We start from the raw sequence: 21971 nt of genomic DNA, 5'->3' as shown, positions 1-21971 counted from the left end.
ATTCACGCAGTTTCCCCAGAACCCGAGAGATCAGTCTGACAAGCGCTGGATAAACACTGGCTAAGACTCTATAGTTTCCGAGGATGGAGAGGTGACATGACGTATTGTCTGTTATCATCGGGCCTCCTATTCGGCACCTCTGTGAGGAGTCTGGATAGATCGACGTGTCAGACTGGAGATTTGGTGATAACTCAGACCGGGCCAAGCTGAAGCCACTGCTCAGGCCATCAGGACTTCACTGCTCATATGTTCACTTCACACCTCAGGAAGAGTTTGAAGAAGGATTGGCTTTTGAACTCCTTGGCATAATGAATCAGACCACGCTACTGGAGACTCACCCACTAAATTAGACCAATTATAGTGTTTCCCTGTAGGTGCGATCGGCTGATGATCCTTTCGACATGTTACAAATAGGATTGTACAAAGAAAAGGCTGTACACAATCAGGAAGAACAGAGCTTGGCTCAGGTCATTTTGCACAGCGTGGTTGTGCTGATTGCACCACTTCCCCAGTGCATTCTGGGTGCACTCGTCTTCCGTGTACAGTTGGAGCACAGCGGGGCTGTCATGTCTTTAATGGGAGAGAGAAGCCAGGTCTGGAGACCAGCTAGGACTTTTTGCAGGTAAAGACCCATCTGTCCACTATTGCTCTAATGCCTAACAAAGCTGTGGTAATTAGGTAAAAGTTGCCACCTGCCATCTGCTTGAGGAGGATTTCTAGGAGACCCTTCAAAGTCCCTCCCGAATGTGCGTGCCTTGATGTGCTTTACAACATAATGTGTCCTTCTTATGTGTGGGTGGGCCCTGCCAAAGCCATTGGGGCCTCTTCTAAGCTTTTGTGTGTGGCTGGTTGGTTTGTTTTTTTAATTTGTTAGCAGGCATGTACACTTGCCAGAGAAAGACAAAGCGAGAAGGCACACCCCAGGGAGATGGCCACACCACAGTCCCTTCTCCACTCTTCTCTCAGGATTTTGGGCATGCATGTTTTTCAAGTTGCCGAGTTGGGGAATCAAACTGCATTGTCATCCCTGTGGGATCTGACTACCTAAATCACTGCATGACTAGCTGGCTTAGGTGGGGCCTTTTAAAGGAGGCTCAAGCCAGAGAGAGAAGTTAGAGAGATTGGAAACAGCAGCTCTCAGTGAGAAAACGGCCATGCTGTGGCATGAACCATGTGGCAGGGACCACCAAGAGCTGGGGTGTCCACCTGATCACTGCAATGAACCAAATCTGCCCAGCCAGGGAGCTTGGAGCAGATTCCACATGTCGGATGAAATCACAGGCCTGACTGGCACCTGGATTGCAGCCTGGTGATACCCTGAACAGCAGAACCAGCTACCACATGCCAGATTCCCCACCAGGGAGACTGCGAGAGAACACATCCATGTTGTTTTAAGCTGCTAAGTGTTTGAGAATCTGTAACAAATGCCCTACCTAACAACTACCCTTCCCTCCTGCATTCATAATTCAATAGGGAGAATTATTTCTTCTTCCACTGTCCCAACTCTACTCATGGGGTATCCAAAGAGCCTAGATTTGAGCACTATCATCTCCAGAAACATCTGTTTTAGAAATCTAAAGCTAATATTCAAACTGACGTAATTCCTTTGGGGTGAATCTCCTAACCAAAGACTATTACAGAAGTTAGCTTCTGGATGATGAATTATATTAAAGATAGCCCACATTTACTGATTGTTTTTTGCTATTCATCACACCTGGTTCTTCACAGCATTTTCATACTCATTTTATTTTTTCAAGACTTTTTTTCCCCAGAGCATGTGTGCTCGCTGGAGAGAAAGAGAGACAGAGGTAGTGAGAGGGAAAGTAAGAAATCACCCACTCCAGGGGGGATGGCCACACTGCAATCCCCTCTCCTCCTCCCCTCCCAAGACTTTGGTCATACATACACACGCACACACACACACACACACATTCACACGCGCCCGCTGTGACCTTCCAGCCACCGGGTCCAGAATTCAAACCCCAGTCAGCTATGTGGGAGTCCAGTGACTTAACTGCCCTGCCATCTGCTAGCCCCACATTTTCATATTTAAACTTCCCAGTAACTGCCTAAGTTAAGAAGTGTTGTATGTTTGTTAGTTATAGATAAGGAAAATGAAATTTAGAAGACGGTTAAGCTAGGGGTACACCCCCGAAGTGGTAGAAGCCATATCTATGCCCCACAGCCCACCACGAGGGTGCACGCTAATGCACACACGCACACCCACACACACACACACACGCACACCCACACAGCTATGCTGTCTCCGTATAGTAAGTGTGCAACTCTGCCTTTTCCCCCCCTCTGACCAACCTCTGACCCTGGAGAGCAAATGCCTCTTGCCTGACTAAACAGCAGACGTTGCTAATTCTCTCACTTTTCATTGTCGTTTGTTTACTCCTGTGCCTTCTCTAGTCCTATCCAAACCTCTGGCTTCTAGAAATGGTTCTGCTCATGCCATCACTTTGAAACATGTTTACTTAGAAGCAGTAAAGAAAAAAAAAGGAAGAAAAAAGCCCCCAGGTGGGGCGGAGAGGCTGGTGGTCCGTAGCTGTTCGCTGCTGGGCTCCCGGGTGTAGACCCTCCACTCAGACACTTTGCTTGACTCCACGGTTTTCTACAGGACAGAGTCAGGCACTATATCACTGTCCAGTGTCAATAAAGCAGGTCTCATTTTCCTACGTTGATGAGGGCCCGATAGATCTGATGACCTTTTGTTGGAATGTCATTTACAAGTATGATTAAATTATTCTCCATGGCTGAATTGATACTGCGGCTGATCTATCTTCCTCCAGAGGCAGCAGAAAAATCTACCGTGTTCCCCTCTCATGCACTGCGGAGAGCCTTTGTCGGCAGATTACAGATTTGCAGCTTTGGGTTTGAAAAGGTGACCCTGGCAATGATGACTTTTTTTCCAAATCTGTTTTAGCTGATACCATTTTTCTCCAACCCGATTAACTATAGCTATATTACTATATCCAAAAAGGCTATTTATTCAGTTACTCTGTTAGGGAAAATGGAAAAAAAAAAAAGTAAAAAGAACGCCAGTCAATTTTCTTGGACTACCTCCTCGTGGTAAATAAGAAAGTGACATTGTTGAGCATTGTCTATTTACTGCGTGAACGGTCCTGTATGTGTTATTTAACCTTGATAATAATACGTGCATACATATTTGCAGCTATTATAGGTTACATTTGAGTTCTCTGGGTGTCAAAGGCTCTTCAGATAGCTAGAGATACAGCAAATTCTCATCAAAGTATCTTCCTATAAGGAACTGAGGCACAGACAGATTAAGACAGGCTCCCCTCGTGTCCACATCTGATGCCTGGAGCATAGTATGTGCTCAGTAAACATTAAGTGAATAAAAATCAGAGTCGATCTAGGTCTGTCTGTCTTCACAACACAAGCTCTGTTCTCTAAGCCATGCAAAAAGGGATGAACACTTAAAAAAACATAAAGGAAAAACATTTGAAGAAGTGATGAGCATCTTCTCTGCTCTGTGAGCCATTGCTGTTGCTTCTGCCTGCCCCCTCATGTTATTTGCACCGGGCACATGAATTATCAGTGACTAGAAGTCAGCAACTATGGCCTACTTTCCAGATTCACCCCTCTGCCTCTCTTTGTAAATACCGTTTTATTAAGACACAGCCAAGCTCATTTATTTACATATGGTCTGTCGCTGTTTTCGTGCTAGTTTGAGCAACTAGGACAAAGATTGTATGATCCACCAAGCATAATATACAGTTGCCCGTCAATATCAACAGGGAATTGGTTCCAGGACCTCCATGGATTCCAAAATCTCCCAATACTCAAATCCCTTATATAAATGGGATAGTAGTAGGCTGTCGAGAAAGTCATGATGCCTAGAAAAATGCATCATGACTTTCCCGACAGCCTAATTGCCTACAACCTAACTCTTCCCATATACTTTAAATCATCTTAGATTACTTATAATGCCTGATATAATGTAAATGCTATCTGTGAGCCATTGCTGTTGCTTCTGCCTGCCCCTCATGTTATTTGCACCGGGCACATGAATTATCAGTGACTAGAAGTCAGCAACTATGGCCTACTTTCCAGATTCACCCCTCTGCCTCTCTTTGTAAATACCGTTTTATTAAGACACAGCCAAGCTCATTTATTTACATATGGTCTGTCGCTGTTTTCGTGCTAGTTTGAGCAACTAGGACAAAGATTGTATGATCCACCAAGCATAATATACAGTTGCCCGTCAATATCAACAGGGAATTGGTTCCAGGACCTCCATGGATTCCAAAATCTCCCAATACTCAAATCCCTTATATAAATGGGATAGTAGTAGGCTGTCGAGAAAGTCATGATGCCTAGAAAAATGCATCATGACTTTCCCGACAGCCTAATTGCCTACAACCTAACTCTTCCCATATACTTTAAATCATCTTAGATTACTTATAATGCCTGATATAATGTAAATGCTATGTCAATAGTTGCTACACTTTATGTTTGAGGGAATGATGACAAGAGCAAATCTGTCCACATTCAGTACAGACGTAACTAGCACAGGTCTAACTGCAGAGTGTATGATCCACAGCTGGTCTAACTGAGCTGTATTCAGTAACTGGCCCTTCACAGAAGAGTTGCCAACCTCGCAATCTTAACAGATTGATGCTATTATTCTATTTTATGGATGTGGAAATTACACAGCTAGTGCATGAGAGACACAGTATTTGATACCACATATGTTTAAATATAACAGCTTTTCTTTTTTAATTAGTGTGCCCCTTGCCCCACACAGTCTCCAGGGAGATGGAGTGACTGGGACAGAGGAGGACAGGAGAGTCCTGAGGCCATCTTGGGCTCTGCTCCCTTTCAGCCCCGCCTCCCTCAGTCTGGATTTGAAACTCTACACCAAGAAGCAGCAAGAACTTCTTCCAACTCTATTTCTTTGGGGATGATCACGACATTCCTTTTAAGGCCACCGTGTGCATGCACTCACTCTATAATCAATAAAGAAAATATTTTTTAAATGCAAAGAGACACTGACACCCTCCGTGAGTCCATGAATCAGGTGGTGCTGTGTTCCCTTGATATTCTAGGTACCCCAAGACACACCGCAGCTTCCACTACATAGGAGAGGTACTGGGGCAGGGTAGACTCATAATGTGACGTACAGAATACTCAGCTGAGTGAGTTCATGGACAATATTTTACAGTTTTAACTAAACTCACTCACCCCCAAATGGTGAGTGGCTTAAAAATAGTCATACGGGGAACCAGCAGTTAGCGTAATGGCTATGTCACTGGACTCCCATGTAGTTGACCGCGGTTCACGTCCCGGACCTGGTGGCTTAAAACTCACACCGGGCACGTGTGCGTGCGTGCCCAAGATCCCGAGAGGAGAATGGAGGAGAAGGGATTGCGGTGTGACCATCCCCCCTGGGGGGTGATTTCTCGCTTTCTGTCTCTCTGTCTCTCTCTGTCTGTCTGGCGAGCACACGCGCCCTATAGCGAAAATCTCTCCAAAAAAAAAAAAAGTCATACGAAGACTGTAAAGTGCAGAGAATGCTAAGGATACCAACACTCAACACAGAAAGACAAGAGAAGACATGACTCTTACCCAACTTCGAATATAATTGCTCAGTCAACAATATAATAAGTTAAAAGACTAATGATCTAAAAATATCTAAGAAAGCATGAGCCCAAAATGTTATTAAGACTATTACTAAAGGGGCCAGCAAGTGGCATGGTGGTTAAGGCCCTGGATTCCCATGTGGCCAACAGCAGTCTGAGTTCTGAACTAGACAGTTTGAACATCACAAAACCATATATAGAGATAAATAAATAAATTGAAAATATTACTGGAATATCACTTCATTGTTTGAACATCACAACACTATATATAGAGATAAATAAATAAACAAATTGAAAATGATATTACTGAAATATCACTTCATTTTTAATTTTTAAAACATTTCCTATATATTTGCCTTGAAATATTAACCAATGAGAGAAGAAGATGTAGAAAATATATACAAGATCAAAAACTATCCTTGAGAAGAGGGAGCATTAGCAGGAATATTAGGAAATGATGTTCTAAAACGCTCAAAGGGCTATTTAGTTCACTTTGGGATAAGCAGAGCATGCTTTTATAAAATAGCAGGTAATGGGGCTTGGTCCCCTCTCTCACTCATCACTTTATGGAAAGAGAGGACCAGCCTTGGGGAATAGCTTCTTTTCTCTCCATCTGAACTTGCACAGCACCGAGTGAGCGTCAGCACTGAGACCTTCTTAGTAGCCTCAGTTCATTTCTTACCACTTCCTGGAAGAAAATCCAAACGGAAGAACTCCAACAGTTACAAAACAATAAGGCGGAAGTAATCTCCCAATATACAGCTGACTAGTTTCAACGTGTTTCCATAAACACAAAGTACATGTGCTTGCTTTTTCTAGAAAGTTAACCTAGCAGCAGCACAGCAATGAGAGATCGCTAATAACATCTACCGTACCCTTTCTAACTTCAGGGAACATGTCATGAAGATTAGCACAGCTACATCCGCTTCTTGATTAAATTTGTCATAAACTAGTTTTGACGCATAACTGACTGGCCCCCTATGCGCCCAGCTCCTCCGTTGGTTTCTGTCTAGTGGCTAAGTTTTCCTGGCTTTTATTCCTCACCGAATTGGCCGGCACATTTGTGCTGGTGGTTATTTGCACTTACAGTTTACTGACTTCTTTACTCCACCATTATTTTTTTTTTAATTCTCACTGGAATATTTATTATTTTTTAATTGAAATGTGATTCACTTCTTATAGAATTCACTATTTTAAAGTATAAAATTTAGTGGTGTTAGGACATTCACAAAATGTGCAACCATCACCATGATCTAATTCCAGAGAATTTTTGTCCCTAATCATGAAAAAGAACCAAATGCCAGAAGTAGCCACACCCCAATTTCCCCTCCCCGAGACCTAGGCAACCCCTAATCTACTTCTGTCTACGGACCATCTACTGTTCCGGAAATTTCACATAGATGAAAGCATACCACATGTGGCTTATTTCTTTTGCTTATATAATGTTTTTAAAATATCCATCCAGACTGTGGCATGTAACACTAACTTACTTGTTTTGGTTGCTGAATAATATCCAATTACTTATATCCAATATCCAATAATATCCAATTAATACTAATATTGTACAGATATACTACATTTCAAAAATCTACTCAACGGTTGATGGATATTTGGATTGTTTCTACAATTTGGCTATTATTAATATGTATCCATATTATATGTAAATGATAGATATACAATTTCTCTTTGATATATATGCATGAGTGGAATTTCTGGGCCATAACACTAAGTTTAAATGTTGAGGAACCACCCAACTGTTTTCAGACTGGGCTGCATCTTTTTGCACTCCCACCAACCTCTCCACATCTTCACTAACACTCAGCCTTGCCATCTTTTATTCTAGCCATCCTAGCTGGGCGTGAAGTGGCTTTGATTTTGATTCATGGTTTTATTTCCATTTTCCTAATGAGTAATTATGCTGAGCAGCTTTCCTGTTCACGTCTATTTATTGCTTCCCATGTCTTCCTTCTGGATTTAGGTCCCTTCCCACTGAAGCACATCCTGTAACAGCTCTTTTAGAATAAACCTTAGAAAGATAAACTTTTAAAATTTCCATAGCTCTGAAAATGCTTTGGTGCATGTATTTTTCTTTTAACAAAGTATTTATTGGTGTGTTACAAGCGTCTAGAAAACAGCACAAATCATAATCAGGTAGCTCAATACATTTTCACGTATTAAAAGGAAAGCACTTAGACAAACAGTACTTATACTGAGAAATAAGTTTCATGACATCTCAGAAACCCCCATTGTGCCTCTATAAGTTACTGCCCTCTCTGCCCAACTGAAAGATAACCTTAATTCTGACTTCCTGTCCCAGAAGTTAATTTGTCTGTGTTTGAATTTCAAATAAATGTAATGATACTGTTCTGAACATACCTATTTTTATATTCTTCCAAATTGTTCTAGTATGTTATGTCACATGGGGATGGAAATTCTTAGTTGTGTCTGTTCACATTTCCTCATGGTAAGTCACATTCTCATTCAACTTTGCAATTTTTTGTGGCAAACTTAGATTTAATAGAGCCGTATGTTATTTTTCCTCTTTGGTCTTTACATGTCCTAGATTTGGAAGAGCCCGTGCAGAAGTGTTCGTGTTTGTTCTGAATGCATTAACCACTTGCCATGGCTTATAGGATTATATTAACTGCTCTCACTTCTGATGTTCTTGCTGTGTAGTTAGTAAAAGTTTAGATTTCACACCTGTGTGTCTTGCTTGAGACCAAAACACACACATTTCAGTACTGTCCATAACTTATCCCCCATAACACTTTTCAAATTAAAGTAAATCTAATTTTTAAAAATTCACAACCAAACTTCTGTACCATAGTCTACATACCAAATACATGTGTGGGCTACCTGAAAAATAACCCAAAGACCCATAGATTATATAGTTTTTACTAGGAGCTTATTCCCCGTTATCACATGAAGATATCCTTTTGCTAATGCAATATACTAAATGAGAGATGAACCTAAAAAGATGGCTTATATTCTACAATGAAATATGAATACAAAAAAATGAACTATCAGGTTCTGAGCAAATATATTGAATCAAAATTTCTCCTCCTGGTTTATTAACCCTGACCCTCCTTTTTTAATATTTATTAATTTTACTCATTATTATTATTACCCTTTCATTTGCTATAGGGCACGTGTGCTCACCAGAGAGAGAAAGAATGAAAGTGAGAAAGCAAGCTGCCAGCTCTGGGGCTCAAACTGTGGTCAGCCATGTGGGAGTCCAGCACCTTAGCTACTGTGCCACCTGCTGGCCCCTGACCCTCCTTTACCCACATTTCTTTCTTCTCAGTCTACACATTTATCATAGGCTGAGTTCATCACAGCCCTTTTCCTTCCAGCACATTCTAGCCGCCCGTATTTGTGGATGACAGTCCCACTTTGGAAAAACCCACTCCTCTTAGTCTTCAATTATTCTTTTTATAATATTCCTTAAGGCTACAAAACCTTTCATTTTTCTGAAGAACTGTTATTTTTCTCTAACCCTCTATGTCTATGCTAAGAACATCACTGTGCCTCACAAAGTGTGGTTTAATTATTTACATTTAGCTATAACAGCAGTGTCTACTTTGCATTCTCCTGAGCTTTGCATAGTTCAAAGTGGACAAATGTGTTTAATTATGGAAAAGAAGCTTTGGCATCTCATCCTCAGCACCATGTTGTGTGTTCCATGATCCTCTTCGACCATATAGCTATCTGTGTAGAGGTAGTAGAGTGAGGTACCTATCACAGAATGAGCATTACTTCTGGGCCAACCAGTTAGATGTTTGGAAAATAGTTATCTCCATTTAGATAAAGAAAGGATGCTGGACTGAAAGAACAGATCCTGAGACCCGAAACATCATTCTTCAGTCTTTTTTGGTTCATTCTTCTACTGCCTGCCAGGTGGCAACCTCCAAATCAAGCCTATTTTTTTAAAGGTTTTTGCAATAGGGTGTGTTACTCACCAGAGAGAAAAAGAGAGAGATGGTGAGAGGGAAAGTGAGAAATCATCCCCCCCCCTCCCCGAAGGAGAATGGTCATGGCACAATCCCTTCTCCATTCTCCTCCTGGGATTTTGAGCATGTACGCACATGTGCCAGGCTCATGTTCAAGCTGTCAGCCAGCACTGAGACTGAGATTGGCCATGTGGGAGTCCAGTGCCTTAACCACTATCCCACCTGCTAACCCTGAGCCCATTATTCCTAAAGGCCCAATATGTGCTGTTAAGTTGTCCTACATAACACTGACTATCCAGGTGTTATGTCTGCTCATGTTATAAGATGATCCCTTAAAAATATCAACCATGTCATTGTCATCTTGCAAAATTAGGACTGGCATATACTCAAAGTTTGGTAAGGATGTCAAGGCTGATGACACTACAGAGACTTCAAGATAGTATGGAAAAGTCCATTACTTCTATAACCAAGACCTCTCGGGGAACAGAGCAGGCCTGTCACGCAGGCTCGAAGTGGTCTGAGAGCAAGGAAAGGCAACCGGTCTTGTTTCTATAATGGCCAAGGGTAAGTGCTTTGCAATGAACAGGAGGTAGATCCCAGACTTTCTTAAGGGCTTTTACAGGTGTAGATATGAGGGGAGGCAGTGAGGTGAATGAGGCTTAAAATCTGTCAGCATATAGAGAGCAAAAAAACAGCCAGACTCCTTGTTTCAGAACTTTTATTTTTCCCTTGGAGAGGGTTTTTGCCATAGGGCATGTGTGCTCACCAGAAAGACAAAGAGACAGAAAGTGAAAAATCCCCCCTACCCCCCAGGGGGGATGGCCGCACTGCAATCCCTTCTCCTCCATTCTCCTCCCGGGAACTTGGGCATGCACGCATCTGCACTGGGCGTGAGTTTAATACACCAGGTCTGGGACTCAAACCATGGTCGACTACATGGGATTCCAACAACGTAGCCATGACACCATGTGCTGGTCCATACAGACCATTTTTGATCATTCTTTGTAGCAACTGTCTTCCTAACCATCATGCTGCATTCCTTGTGTTTTGTCCAATAAATGCTTCAAGATTGACTGTTTAGGTCAGGAATTTTTTTTTTTTCGTTTCTTTTCCTTTTTTTTGTCTTTTTGTTTATTGTAAGGAGAAAACTCTAAAGGAACTATTTCTTTGTAAGAGCATTAAGCTCAATCACTCCATCAGAAACACAATACTTTCAGAAAGCCATGACGACCCTCTTTGAGTCCATCCAACTTGATTAGGTAGGAGCTGCCAGCACTCTCCCTCAGTTGTCTGAAATACGCCTCCTCTGTAATTAGTCTTGCATCTCTGCTCCAAAGGGAGGTTCAGTTCTGTCTATTCACTGCCTTGTAAGTCTTACTTCTTTTGGCAGCATCCAAGATTAGGTCAGCAGTGTGTTTTCTATTGCATTATGTGATCTCATCCCCCAGGACCCTACAGGAACCCTGAGCTCAACAATCACTCTGTCTTTTCATTTGCTTCCCCATTAGCCTCCTGTGGTTGATCTGTGCTGATGCTTGTTATCCTTTAGGTTACGAAGGAGAAAGGGAAAAATCTATCAAATCTATTTCCTCCCCAATAAAAAAATGGAAAACATACATCTTATACTTTCTTAATCCTGCTTTGATATAAACTTATTATAGATTATCTCAACTATGTACTAAATCCTTAGAAATTACTAGTTGTAACAATATAAATTAACATTAATTTTATAGCTATACATAGAGAATTGAAATGAATTTTAGAATATTTTTAATTATTTGCCATTATGTATTTATATAAACATCTAGCTTAATGAAAATAAGACATTTATTTATTTGTATTTATGTGCACACATATGCATTTGCTACATGTTGATTTGCATAACACACTCAAGCCAATTAAGTGAACCTGGGATACAGTCAAGGTCCTAACTCTGAAATGAAAACTCATTCAAGAAAATACATTTGTTGACTTTTTATTTCTTGACCCTGGAAACTGCAGTCAATTGTATTTAGTCAGGAGCACACTAACATGAATGATAACCTAAAGTTTCCCACCAAATGAACAGTAGAAAAAATAATGGTATTATCTCTGATAGTCTAAGGAACTTTATTTGGCAGTCATAGCTTCTCAGAACATCCTGGGAAATTTCTTTTTTTTTTTGAGAGGTTTTTGCTATAGGGCGCGTGTGCTCGCCAGACAGACAGAGAGAGACAGAGAGACAGAAAGCAAGAAATCACCCCCCAGAGAGAGAGGATGGCCATGCTGCAGTCCCTTCTCCTCCATTCTCCTCTCGGGATCTTGGGCATGCATGCACATGCGCCCGGCATGAGTTTAAGCCACCGGGTCTGGGACTTGAACTGTGGTCGACTATGTGGGAGTCCAGTGACATAGCCATTACGTTATCTGCTGGTCCCATCCTAGGAAACATTTTAAATAGCTGGCACTTTACTACTGAGAGAAGTATACTTTCTGTATGTCCCAAAGTATACCTGAGGTTTAGATTATTTTAGCTGGTAGATTTTTTAGATGAAAAAAAATGATAATAGTAATGCATTTTACTTTAACTCTTCATACCAAAGGTCTTAGTTAAATATTAATTTGGGGTTTTAAAATATTTACTTTGGTTTTAGCCATCTAATTGTAATTGATTCAAATAATACATTTCCAATAAATAATTTTAATGTCTAAAACCATGCACAAAGTACCTTTGATTTTGTTATGAAACTACCAATGGAAGTTTATTTTCTTTGTCAAAGAACCTACTCACGTAAGAATAATTCCACTTACCCTTGTCACCTCTTGACTGCAGAAAGTAATTTAGCTCTGAAGTTTCAAAACGTATTCTTTCATGGAAAAAGAAAATATAATGTCATTTCTGATTGACTTTGTCATCTGTCAAACTATCAATGATTGACATATTTCATTGTTTCAAATTCAAGAAAACTTGAGTTTAGATATTATTTCCTGATGTCTAAATATTGATGATGAATAGTACCTATGTGTTATCACATTCATTTTTCAAAGGTGGCTCTCTACAGCCTTGTCTAGGAATATGACTTTGTCTATATCTAAGTACATCCCTACATATCTTTCTCTATTGCTACAATTTTAGAAATGGCTGCTAATAATTACCTCTAGGGGATAGGATTATGAGAGATTCATTTTACATTTTATATTTCTGTACTGTTTGAGGACTTTATAATTTAATTAATCAGGCATAAATTTCAGTCTACAAATGTATGTGTGCATGAATACTTTCCTCAGTATGTGTTTTATTTTTGCAAGGGTACACACCTAGTGTTGAAGCAGCAGCTGGAGAGTCAGGCAACAACCTAGAATTCTATATTTCCTTGCTTTTGCCTTAGTGTCTGTAGGCATCCTTTTTCCCATCTGACCTTTATATGCTGGTCTCTAGAGCCCTGCTGCACTCTCCTCTTTCTATCTCTGAAGCTCTTCACACTCTCTGGCTGTCCTTAAACCAAATCATACTGCCTCCAGGAATTTGGGAAACCCTCTCTATCTTCTACTCTGCTATGGATGGCAGGAAACTCAGTAAGGGAAAACTGCACAGACATATTATTGTTCAAAACAAAAAAGATAAAGTTAGATGGTAAGAACTGCTGAGAAGGATATTAAAGTTGGGTATCATAATAGAATGTGATGGAGTTGGAGAGGCTACACCAGAAAATTCAGTCAAGGATGGCTTCTGGGAAGTAGTACTACTTGAGCTGAAGTGCCCATTGCTGTCACCATCACAAAATTGTAATTGTAGGATATGATTAAACTCATTGATCAACTGAAGAATCTGGCCTGAAAGGAGTACAAAATAAAGCAACAACTAGTGCTCAGGTAGCAAGCATTAGTCAGTTATCACATCTGGGGATGGACTACGGGAAGCATTAGTTCCACATTATGTGTTTTCTCCATCCTTACTAGATTCCATTTGAGACTCAACATTCATACATAGTCTAGAGTCAAATTTGGATCATGGGTTTCCCACTTGGCTAAGAAAGATTGAGATAACATCATTGCCAATTTCGCAAATAATTCTTCAACTAGAAGTTACACTGTAAGATAACACACCAAAAAGGGGGGAGTGAGGGTGAAAGTGCATATTGAGCAGCCAGAAATCACAGGTACTTTGAACACTCTCAGGCCATGTAAAAGGTGTTCTACTATTTTACTTGCTAAACAACCATTTCTATTTTTTAACTATCTCATTAATATTTGCAACTCACTACTGCTCTGACTAATACATTGTATTTTCAGGGGGAAATCTGAATTTTTTACATCTTACTCAAAACATAGTAAGGTTTCTTCCCTAAGAATAGAGTAATATTAAAAATTTTCCCATCTGCTCCCAAATATTGTTTAAGCAGATTTCTTAGTAGAACTGAAGAGAATTTAAAATGAGACAAACAGGGCTGGCCTCATGTGAAGTGGTTAAACACTGAACATTGGGAGCTGGATCTCACACAGTGGACCATGCTTCAAATCCTAGCACTTTTGGCTTGAAAACCACTCTATGAATGTATGCATGTATGCTCAAAATCTGGCCAGGAAGGAGAAATGAAGGAAAAAATTATTGCAGCATGACCACGCCTCATTAGAAAGCACTTTCTCTCTTTCTCTCTGGCAAGTGGATGTATCCTCTAACAATTTAAAAAAAAAAAGAAAGAAAGAAAAGAAAAGCTAAAAATTATACAAACCTTTTGATGTGACCTAAAAATTTATTTGCAGAACCACCCAAAGCCCTTCCACTATCACAGTGGTAGGACTAATGGTACAGAGTTTAAAAGACCTAGGTTTGACTTTTATCCATCTCATCAATATAGGGGTAATATAGATATATCAGTATATCTGATTTCATAAGAAAACACAATCCATTTTATGTAAATATCTTTTTTGTTATACATTTTTTATTTAAATTGAATCATTGTACATATTTATAGCATATGATATGGGTTCTTAAAATACAAATGCATTGCATGTCAAGCAGGTCAAAGATAGTACTATCTGCGATTTCTTTCCATTCTTGTGTCTGCTAAATGTTCTTTCTTTCCCTTTGAGTTTTTCCTTTCCACTCCCAACCTCCACTTCTTCTTCATATGATTAAAGCCCTTTTCTCATCTTTAAGGTAGGAAAATACTACTACAGTATTGATTGGTGTGAAAGCAAATAACGTAAAGTCTACAAGAACATGTTTAATTGAAGGCACGTCCTCCAGTGTTAAGGGATAACACTAGTATTCTGAAGCCAATACTTTCACCAGTTTAGTGTTTGTGAAAAAGAAAATGGCCCCCTGTGGGATTTCGAACTATAGAGAAGCTCTACGCTCACTCTCCCTTCATCTAAGCTATCCTTTCTTACGTTAAAGTTTGTTTTTTTACTTCCTATAAACTAATTGTATATTATAGTTGTATGACCATGAAACTGAAATTTCCACATTATATCATACTTAAGATTTTAATTTTACATTGGGTGGCTTGAGGGGTGAGGACCACAAGCAGCTTAGGCTGGGTTACCAACCTTTGCAAATAGTACTTTGTACCATGTAGTCTGCCAGTAATCATGTATAACATTTACACATTGACTAGTTTTTGTGCTATTCACAAAATAGCACTTGATTGGGGAACCAAGGCCTTCTGAAAATGTTCATTTACATTCCCACTCCCTTCACCTTGCCACAATCTGCTGTTCCACAGTCATCATTTAGTATATTTATTTTCCAAAATAAACATATCATTTAAAAATTATAAAGCTCTTGGCCAGCCACAGTGGCATAAGGGTAACGGAACTCTCCACAATGCTGAAGCCACTTGAGAAGGTCCCAGGTTCATGTCCAGAGGTCTTGTACATGTAGGCTGCACTTGAGTACACCTGTTTTTCTGGCTGGCTGAGGCTGAATGGATTACCCAAAGACTGTTGGGATTATCTCTCTCTCTCTCTCTCTCTCTCTCTTCTTCTTCTTCTCGGAAGAAAGAACTTTACTGCTTTTAAACACTGCAAAGCTCTTTAGAAATGGCAGTGAACCTTATCATTGGAGTAGCTTTATATGAAACTATATTATTGGGTTGAAACATGGGTACCTCTCCCCCTTTTCAATGTTGTGTCATGTGAAGATGGCATGGAGTCCAGGAGAACATAGTGAAATGGGAACTGACATCAGAGAGGACTCAGCACACACTATCAGTGTTTTGTCTTGGATCTGTGATTTACATTAATATAAAATGTTAACTTGCATGTCGCATACCCCAGAGTTCTTTACTTCCTCTGAATCAAAGTCTGCATTATGATGCAGTTTTGACTCTAGACATAGTAAGGATTCCCCCTCCAAGAACAGCCTAAAGTCAAATCTTATTTAAATAGTTTGTTTAACTAGGGACTGACGATGCTGTCTGGTATGAGCACACAGAGAAGATAGCAACAGGCAACAAAAACTTGGGAAGAGGCAGACACCAACTATATTACTGTATTTTAATATACATCACTGTATATTGAGTTTTTTCAGTCATAAAATAGAGGATAATTAAATCTTAAGTCAGCATGTCACATTTCCTCTCCTTGCCCGACAAAATAAAGTAAGTTAACAAAATAGATTAATAACAGGTTTTCTAACAATAAAAGTCCAGTGCAGAACAAAAGCACTGAGTAGACATCCCCACAGGAGAAACTGTGTCAGGCCACTCTGTGTCTTCCTACTGCAGGAACTCCCACATCTGGTGTGGCTTTCACATTTCCCTTTGAAGTCACATTGTCACTGGGTCTGCTGGTAGCTGTGTTTATTTGTGAAATGCATGTTGCTATGCTTTTCACTTAAGCCGTTAGTTTAAAAGGATTTGGAAGATTCAAGGCTCAGCAGAATGTAGAGGCCAGCTGCAATGTTGGAGTCCATACCAGTAGATTCCGGGTTCACGTCCTGGGGCTGACTGAACACACCAAGCACACTCATGATTCTGGGTGGCTGAAGCATTGCAGGGAGGAGCGTACTCTGCTGAAGGTGACTGTCTCTTTTTTATCTCGTGAAGGAAATAAATAAACAAAAACAACAAAAAAAGCGGATTCGAACTTGAAAGGAGATTCTTGGCTCAGGTTAGGCTTTGTCATTACTTGTTTTTGTTTTGGTTTTCTTTTCTTTTTTGCAACCAGGCAGAGCCACTGAATATTCTCTCTGTGGGAAACTACCACCAGCAGAGGAAGCTGCCAGGACTGTTCTACACTCAAGAGAATCTTACGTAACCGCTTTGACTATTGTCCTCCACTACTAGGAAGACAATCAAATCAGCTGCTTTTTCTTAAGCACTGTACACTGCTGCTTATATTCCTTTAAGAATTTATTTATTTTGCCTAATTCTACACTCAGATTTTAGTTATCTGCCTTCCCCCACTTAAATCATAACAATAAAGCAGACCACATATTTTAGATATTTCACTATCCCTAGTAATTAAAGCATTATCCAAGAAAGATTTTTTAAAATGAATGAATGAATAATGAATGGAAGAAGTGTGGAATAACAGAGAAAGGAATATAATCTGCAAAACTGAAATTATATTGGATATTCCACCATTACAATTTAGGAATGAGAGACTATGTGGATCACTTCCTTTGCAACTTGTGAAAATAAACTTGGGAAATCTTTTTTTTTTTCTTTTTTTAAGGTAGATTGTTTGCTGCTGAGCATATGCACTTGCCAGAGAAACAGAGACAGAAAGCAAGAAATTACCCCTCAGAGGGAATAGCCATGCTGCAATCCCTTCTTCTCTAGTCATCTCTCTGGATTTGGGGAATGCACATTCACCCTAGTGTGAGTTTCTATTTTTTTTTCTATCTTTTTAAGAGTTTTTTTTCCTACAGGGCACATGTGGTCACTAGAAAGACAAAGAGAGACAGAGAGACAGAAAATGAGAAATCACCTCCCAGGGGGATGGCCACGCCACAATCTCTTCTCCTCAATTCTCCTCTCAGGATGTTGGACACACACGCAAATGCGCCCGGCGTGAGTTTAAGCCACCTGGTCCAGGATTCAAACCACAGTTGACTACATGGGAGTTCGGCAACATAGCCATTATGCTAACTGCTGCCCCCCCCCCAGTGTGAGTTTCAAGCTGCCAGATTTGGGGCTCAAACCATGGTCAGCCATGTGGGGTTCCAGTGATGTAATCATTACACCATCTGCTGGTCCTAAACTTAGGAAATTCTAAAAGAGCTATAATCTAAGACCTTAGAAGTCTTCATTTTTGTGGGATAATAGTTGTTCCCTTCTCACCCCCCAAAAGATGCATATGTATCAGAATTTTTTTTGTATTTAAGCTTTATTTTTTTAAAAGAGATATTTTCCTATAGGGTGCATGTGCTCACTGGAGAGACAGAGACAGAAAGTTAGAAATCACCCCCTCCACCCAGAGGATGGCCATGCGACAATCCCTCTTCCTCCATTCTCCTCTCAGGATCCTGGGCACACATGCACATATGCCCAGCGTGAGTTTTAAGCTGCCAGGTCTGGGACTCGAACCACAGTCAACTACATGGGAGTCCAGCAACGTAGCCATTATTCCATCTGCTTGTCATTGTTTTTAATTGTATACGTTTATTGTTCTTTGTCACTTTAACAATCCTGAGGAAGGCTTAATGCTGCTCATGCATTTCCAACAGACTTTTACTGAAGTCATGAAAAAGGAGAAAACAAAAGTTTTCAAACAAACTTGGAGGTTGAGATTAGACAAGAATATAATTGAGTTATGGAAGTAAACAAGGTATTCCTTTTGTTTTTCAGAATATACTTCCTCCTTTATATTTATTGATAAAGAATCAAAGTGATATGGGAGAAAATGGAAAATTATCTTTTAGTATAGAATGACCAAGATCCCATCCACGATGAATATCTACAAAATTGCAAGTGGAAAACATCCTGAAGTTCAAGGCATCTTGAAGTTATAGCCACCAGGTAAATGAAATCTGTTGAGGCACTTTCTCTCTTTCTTGGAAGATTTTCTAAGGTGACAAAGGGTATGTGGCACTTCGATGCAGTTAAGCAGTGACAGAGCTAATATTTATTGTTTCAAAGCAGCATCATTGTCACTTTGATTGGGCTGTTTGTTTTTAAGGCCAATGTCATTTGGACTTGGATTGGCCACTGAATCACCCCTTTATTATTGACTTGTGCATTGTTATGGAGCTGATAAAAATGTGTGGGTTGGTTACAAGTTCCAAGGAGCTTCCAGCAGCCCTACAGCACAATTCTACGTGCTATTTGGAATCATTCATTTTCTGGGTGTCAGGATGTGAAAGACTTCTCTGTATAGAATTGAAAATCATTTGTGCCTAAGGACTCAAACCATTTTTCTATTTCCAACTGCCATTTAAAACACTCAATGATTTTTAAAGTTATATTTTATAAGAAAAAATGTAATGCTTTCATCACTTTGGAAAAAAAATTTAAAGGAAAATGTTTCGACATCTCTTAAAAGCATCACAAATGATGGCAGAGGTCTTGATTAAGGACCCTCCAGTTTTTGTTTGCTTGTTTTCCACAGCGTGGTAGAGAAGATTAACACACTCATGTGGCTGTCATCATTGTCATCTTTTCTGTATGCTTTTCAGCCTATAAAATTCAACAAATGCCTAAATAGCATTTCTTCATTAAACACTGTCCACCTATAGCACTTAAGCAACATTTAAATTAATCTTTACCATCTTACCAGAATTCCTTTACTCATGCCACCCCAAGTCAGGGGGGAGTTGCTTAAAAAATGAACTAATGAGTGATGTTTCAAGTTTAAATGATGTGTCCTAGAAAATGTCCTAGGGATGACATTGTAGATAATTGGAAGAAACTTTTATGTTATTCATTTGTTTCCATATTTAAATTGTGAAAAGTAGTTTCCTCTTCAGTTCCTGGTGACCAGTAGTTTTTATTTTTCTATACAGATACAGATTTGGATATGGAAAGGCTGATGTCTATAGTCCTGGCCACAGTCATGGTTAGAGACCTAGCATAGTCGTACTGTCTCTCTATGAAGGGCCAGAAAGGTATTTAGCTATTACCATATTTAAGACACTTTCTGCTTTACAACCCAAGATTATGTTCCTTATATAGGAAAGTACAGCAATTACAGAACACTTGAAGCTCTTTATCATTTCTTTCTTTGGGTTGTTTTTTGTTTGTTTGTTTTTGTTTTTTGTTTGTTTGTTTTTGTTTTTTGTTTGTTTGTTTTTGTTTTTTGTTTGTTTGTTTTTGTTTTTTGTTTGTTTTGTTTTGTTTTGAGAGAGAGATTTTTTGGCTATAGAGTACATGTACTCACTAGAGAGACAGAGAGACAGAAAGTGAGAAATCATCCCCCAGGGAAGATGACCATGCCACAATTCTTTCTCCTCCATTCTCTTCTTGGGATCTTGGGCACACATGCATACACGCCTGGCGTGAGTTTTAAGTCACCAGGTTCAGGCCTTGAACCGCGGCCAACTATGTGGGAGTACAATGACATAACTGTTAACACCATCTGCTGGTATACCTTTTGTCATTTCTTTATCAACCTGTGTTTTCAGTACAGTAGCCTCCAAGAGAATGCTATAATGGTAAAATTTCACTCTGTGGATCACTCTCACCTCTTTGAAACTCTTCATTTGGTTTCTAGAATATATTTCTGCTTTTCCTTCTTCTTCTCTGACCGTTCTTCCTCGCAGTTCTCTGGATAAATGAGTGACCATTTACCTCCCTCATCTGTAACAATTTTGGACTCAAGGAGTCAGTCTACAGACGCATTCTGTACAGTCATCCTCAATGTGATCTCATCAGATCGCAGAGCCTTACATATAATCTGTGTATTCACCAAGTTCTATGTCTGGCCTCAACTTCTTCCTCTAAAATGAAGACTTGTATCCAACTGCCTACTCAAGATCTGCACCTCACATTTAGTAGGAATCTCAAATTTTAAAATACCAATTAGGTCTGTGGTCAAAGTCTATGAATCCTTTTCTGCTGTCTTTCCTTATTGGTAAGCACCAACTCTACCCTTCAGGTGCTTCAGCACAAAGAAGGTTTTCCAAAGGGCCAATGCTGAATCCAGCCAATTCTACCTTCAAGTTACATCCATAGGGCAACTGCTCTTCACCATCTCCACCACTGGCATTCTGGCCCACACCAGTGCAACCTCTCCATTAAAGGACTGAAATAGTCTACCAACTGGCTTTACCTTTGTTCTCTGCCATGCACAAAGGGATCCTTTTAAAATGCAAATCCAATGAAGTCACTAGGCTACTCAAAACCACCCAATGGAAAGAGCAACTATATTAGCAAAACCTATAAAGTCCTGCCTGATCTAAACCATTGCTTCCCCCATCTCATCTCCTACCTATTCTTCTCATTTACTCCTCTCCAGTCATATTAACCTCCTTGGGAACCTTGAGCACACCACGCTGACTTCAAGTCCTTTGAGCTTGTATTGTATCTACCTAGAATCTCTTTACCCTCCTGGAGTACCTGGTTCTCTTGCTTCATGCAGATCTCAGCCCATGGTCCATCTCAGAGATAATTTCATTTTCCATCATTTTTAAAATAAAAGGTTTTACTATGGGCACAATCCACCTCCCTTCTCTGATTTATTTTTTCTCCTTTTTTTTATTTTTATCATAGAGCATGTGCACTTGGAGAGAGTCAGAGGGAGGAAAAGTGAAAAATTAACCCCCTTAAGGGATGGCCACACTGTAATCCTTGCTTTTCTATTCTCCTCCTGAGATTTTGGATACACACACATGCTCAACATGATTTTCAAGCTACTAAGTCCAGGACTTGAACTGCAATCAGCCATATGGGAGTCCAGTGCCTTAACAACCACGCTACCAGCTGGTCCAACTTCCCTGCTTTATTTCTTTCTTCCATATCTGCTACCACAATCTGACATGATGTAGTTAAAGGTGCAGAGTACCTACCATATAGGTACAGCTGTGTTTACTGGTGATTTCCTGGGTCTCTCCATTAGAACCTGAAGGCCCGGGCTTTGTTTTGTCCATTGCTATCTCCCCTCCACTAGAACAGTATCGGACAGGAGCAGATGCTAAACACTTAACTGCAGAATAAATAGACAACGGAATACATGCAAATTGAGTACTCTTGGTGAAGCCCTTCAGGCTTGGACATCTCCTCTGGCTTCACATTGTACTGCTGTTGATGTTTTAATGGCCACAGTAAAAGGATATTGAAGGAGTGTCCCACAGAACAAGCGCATCATCATTCCACGGCCACAGCAACATTCATGGGGCAAACTCATTTGTATCCTGAGGACCTTGTAAAAACGCACTGGATATTCAAAATGAGTGGTACTGAGTGTTCATCAGAAACACAGACAACATCTAGAAACATTCTGTGTGTGTATGTATGTGTGTGCACACATGTGCATTTTTCCTCAAAAA

This window comes from Tupaia chinensis, unplaced genomic scaffold, assembly GCF_000334495.1.
Source record: "Tupaia chinensis unplaced genomic scaffold, TupChi_1.0 Scaffold000066_1, whole genome shotgun sequence".
NCBI lineage: Eukaryota > Metazoa > Chordata > Mammalia > Scandentia > Tupaiidae > Tupaia > Tupaia belangeri.
Note: the sequence above shows the minus strand (reverse complement) of the source record.